Consider the following 4,994-nt stretch of genomic DNA (forward strand, 5'->3'; position numbering starts at 1 on the left):
AAAGGGCACAATGGCAAAGTGCTTTGAGTTGCAGCATGCTTTAGTGGATTTTGACAGGGCCAGAGATGCAGGTGGCAGGAAGAGTGATTCATGGTTTTGTTTCATCTTGGGTTCAAATATAATATCTTTGTTAGGATGGGATACCCATGTGTGCAAGTTGAAGAAGTCCCTTTCTGGGCTAAAGTAGCCTCCTATGCTTTGTACTCATGGATTTATGAGTACTTACAGATAATGGGCATGACTAAGACTGTTGCAGGTCCTAAATTTTATTATTTGTTTTCAAGATTATGATAAATTTGATATGCCTATACTTGTGTTGTATGTAGATTACCTAGTCCTAACAGTTAGTTTAAAAAACTCTATCCCATGGTGCAATAAGAAACTGGCAAGTGAAGTTGACATGTATTATTTCTTGGTCTTGGAGGTTTGGCTGAGTTGAGATGAGCTGGTCCTCGAACACGGGTAAGTAAGCAATTGAGATTCTGAAGAAGTTTCGGATAATGGACAATAAACCCTAGGCTACTTTTATGATACGTATTTTGAATTTTTCAGTAGATTTAGATTTAGATTTGGTTGATTCGTCAATGTACAAAAAGTAGATAGGTTCCCTAACATGTATGGTAGACTTTAGTAGTCAAATTGCTATGTGGATGAGATCCCTTGTCTCACAAACAAGGGGGGATCAGACACCAATTTAGTGTCCAACTTGGCTGTTAACATATGGCTGAGCTGAGGTTGCTACAAATCTGCTGAAAAATGCATGTGCCATCCTTAGATGTGTTTTTCTGTCCAATTCAGTTCAAAAATTATTTTCTGTCATAGTAGTTTTAAATGGTTTTTATTATTTTGGATTGAAATGAAAAAGTAAACCTCTGGCTCATGTATCTGCTTTTTATTTGGCTCTGCTTTTACAGATCAATTTCTTATGCTTTGTTTGGTTATTAGGCCGATAGGCCTTCCTATGGATCAACAATCATCAACACTTTTACCTTGCTCCGTTCGATCAAGTGAGACACTTTCAACCATTGATTTGAAGTGTGACTGCTTTTTCCAAATATCGGTTGAGTTTTTACTGATTTTTCCCATTCTTTTATGTCACTCTTGAAGATATTTTTATTGCTTTTTCCAATTCTTTTATGTCACTCTGGCTTCAGAGTTAATCATTTTTTTGGATATTTTTACTGCTTTTTCCCATTCTTTTATGTCACTCTTGGCCTCAGAGTTAATAGTTTCTTTGGTTTGCCAGTTGTTGTTGCTGTTCTTCTTCCCTGGCTTTTGGCAAGCACTGTTCTTCTCCACTTTCACTACTATGTTTGAAGAATGAAGCAACCAACCATTACAGGCCTACAGGTTTATACACTTCAGTTATTGGTTCCTTATCATAAACTAATGTTTTCTCCATTCCCATTCCCATTGCATTTGTGGAGCTACAACTGCTCAGAAGGGTTGTTGAACTCTTCCTCTAGGGTTTCTGCTTGATTAATTAATTGATAATATCAAAGGCATCATGGAGAGATGAGAGTTAAAGTCTTCAGAAGGAAGAAGTTGCATGCAGAATTTCCATATGTTGATAAGGAATGCAGCTGGGTTTTTCTTGGCATTAACTATCTTGGCTATTGCATTTTCACTTGCAGGTGATGTTTCAATTCAGGGGTTAAATTTTGCTACTTCCATTTTACATGTTTAAATTTTCTAGTTTGTTTTCTATAACACACCAATATTTATAATATAAACTTATTTTTACCATAAAATTTAGCAAAATTTTAAGTTTTAAGATCAATTTCCATTCTTAAACTTTTCCATCCTTATCAAGGATATGAATACAATATTAACTTAAAATTTATCTACATTGTGTGCTTTACAGGTGCTTATGATCCGCTAGATCCAAATAGTAACATAACGATCAAATGGGATATTGTGTCTTGGACTGCAGATGGATATGTTGCAAGTAATGCCCTTTCATCAAATAGGTCTTGAATTATAATTCCCTTTCCTCATTTTCCTAAAATAGATGTTGAGCTTTTGTGAATTTCATTCCTAGTAGCCTACAAGTTAAATTCTCAAAGTTTGACATGATGTCAAATTTGGAAAACCTTCAAGTCAGGTAGAGTTTATTTTGATATTGATGAAAATTTCTGATAAATTGTGTTCTATTGATTTGTATGTTCGATATTTTGAGTAAATACTTCACTCATTTTTAATTAGCTTTATGTCCCTGAAATTAAGTAAGTATTCACTAGAAAAATTGGTACAATTTACTAAAAATTCCCAGAAAATATTCATGCTAGAACTTATTTTACTCTTTGCTGAGTCTAATGAGCTTCCCTCTGTAGGTGGCCATGACCATGCACAATTTTCAGCAGTACCGCCATATACCAAGCACCCCAGGATGGACTTTGGGTTGGGACTAGGCAAAAAATGAGGTCATATGGGTTGTGGTTGGTGGCCAGACAACAAAGCAAGGAGATTGCTCCAAATGGAAAGCAGGTGTTCCACATTGTTGCAAGAAGGACCCCACCGTTGTTGATCTCTTACCAGGTGTGCCTTATAATCAGAAATTTACTAATTGCTGCAAAGGTGGAGAATTGGCATCTTGGGCTCAGAATCCTCCAAATTCCATCACGTCCTTCCAAGTTAGTGTGGGCAATTCAAGGACCACTAACAAAACTGTCAAATTGCCAAAGAATTTCACTTCGAAGGCTCTAGGACCAGTTATACTTGTGGCCTTGCTAAGATTGTTAAACCCAACCTGTTCTTTAGTCCCAATCACCACATAACCACTCAAGTTCTGAGTAATACACTATTAGAATCCCTCATAATTTATATATTTGTGAATGTTATGTGTTTCACTCTGAGCTAGCTAAGTCTTTTATTTGAATTTCCCTTGTCCTTGTGCAGTGACATGGAATGTAACATGCACATATTCTCAGTTCCTGGCTCAGAAAAGTTTAACATGCTGTGTCTCTTATCATCGTTCTATAATGATACTATAACACCATGCCCTACTTGCACCTGCGCTTGCCGGAACAACATAACTCAACCTGCTTGTATTGAGTATGATTCTTATTCCCTTGAAAATTTATTCAATTAATTTTAAATTTGCAGATTTGTGAAATATTTTAAAATCTGACCGATAACAACAACTTCTTTTTTCTTTCTGGTTCATTACATTCCAAAATATTTTCAACAATACGAAGTCATTTCTATCTTTATGGTAGATTGGTAAAATATTTTAAAATCCAATAAATATGTAATTAGGTTACTGTTAATAAGATTTCAAAATATTCTTAAAATCTTCAATCAAATTAAATTCGGCAAAAAAACCCTGATCTTCTACCAAATCTAGATGCATCAGATTCTAAATTGTGTTGTTAATTTGATGCAGTACTGATTCACCAGTTCTTAAGTTGCCTGGGACAAATTCTGCCACAAACACCTTGCAGCCACCACTTCTACGGTGCACCTGTCATATGTGCCCGATCAGAGTACACTGGCATGTGAAGTTGAATTACAAAGAGTACTGGAGAGTGAATATCACAGTGACAAATTTCAATTACAGAATGAACTACACCGACTGGACATTAGTTGCACAGCATCCAAACTTTGATAATGTAACCCAAGTTTTCGGCTTCAACTATAAATGTTTAACTCCATATGGATTAATCAGTAAGTACTTATTTTGAAAACATTTACTGTTATTGATTTTAAGCACTGTTAATTTAACTATATCTATCAAATCAAATTTTCAGAGTATTTTGGAATCTGCAATCAACTATACACACTTCTGGTTAATTGTGATTAAAATATGAATTGATGCTATTCACCTGAAGCCTAACCTTATTTAAGATTTAGGGATATTTTAGAAATCTGATAGAAATGGATAATTCTTATTAAAATATGAATTGATGCTATTCACCTGAAGCCTAACCTTATTTCAGATTTAGGGATATTTTAGAAGTCTGATAGAAACGAATGAATTCATCTCATGTCCATCAAATTTCCAATATCTTCTGAAATCTGCAAAATTGCTAATTGTAATCTGTATATGAATACCAATACTGTCAATTAAAACTACCTACACTTGATCTGGTTCGACGTCTTCTCGTCCAATCCAGCCAGGACGTAGACCCAAACTTGGTTAGCTTTTCTGCTTTTCACCCGTTGGGTGACCAATAAATCACTGTTGTTTGGGTTATTGGGAGGGAGGATAGTCAAACATTCAATGCACTCCACTGGAGTCTGAATGTGCAGATCCTATCATCTTAAATATTTCCGTCATGTAATTCTCTCATCCTGGAATTTGAAACAGAGTTGGATCCTGTTATATTTATTTTGTTGCCCATAAATGTAATATTGGAGGGAAACTCGATTAATGGCAATAATTGATGTCATCCATCATTCAATTTTGATGGCTTTCAAATTTTACAAGCGGTCCATCCAAATCAAAGAAAAACGGAGGAGGTAGTGCACGCTTTAGGGTTTACAATTATAGTGCTCTGCTTCTTCCTGCTAGGTAAATATTGTGCTTCCGTTGGTTGGTTAAAAATTTTTTGTTGGTGAGTAGCCAGGCCAGCTAGCCTTTTCACTTGGTGGACTGTGTGGATTACATAGTACTTGGCCTTTGTTGCTTCTATTTTTAACAGTTCAAAATGTTGTTTAATTTCATTATTTTATCTCAGTGGTTGAGTTTACAAGTTTTTGCAGGGAAAGAAATAGATATGCTATGATTTGTGAGCTTCTTCGCACATCAATATATTATTTCCAAATGACTAGGTACGTGTAGATTGATACCTTACATCCAAATTAATTAGAGAAATAGGTCCTGATTCGTTTCATAGAGTTCTAACCAACCATATTCATTAATTAGAAGTGTTGAGAGTGGGGTATGTATGTCAGAAGGAATCAAAGTAGTTGATAAACATCATGGGATCATGAGCATATCCATGAATGGCTCTTGGTATGCTATGAGAAAGAAGAATGTTTCATGGAATTTG

At 35.3% G+C, this 4,994-nt stretch overlaps 1 pseudogene; it reads left to right on the forward strand.

Annotated features, from left to right (window-relative positions):
* Nucleotides 1–1,510: 1,510 nt before the first annotated feature.
* Nucleotides 1,511–3,802, forward strand: LOC149236375 (protein COBRA-like; annotated as a pseudogene).
* Nucleotides 3,803–4,994: the final 1,192 nt, after the last annotated feature.

This window comes from Pinus tabuliformis, chromosome 8, assembly GCF_031772625.1.
Source record: "Pinus tabuliformis cultivar Carrire ecotype Pingquan chromosome 8, CPIR1, whole genome shotgun sequence".
NCBI lineage: Eukaryota > Viridiplantae > Streptophyta > Pinopsida > Pinales > Pinaceae > Pinus > Pinus tabuliformis.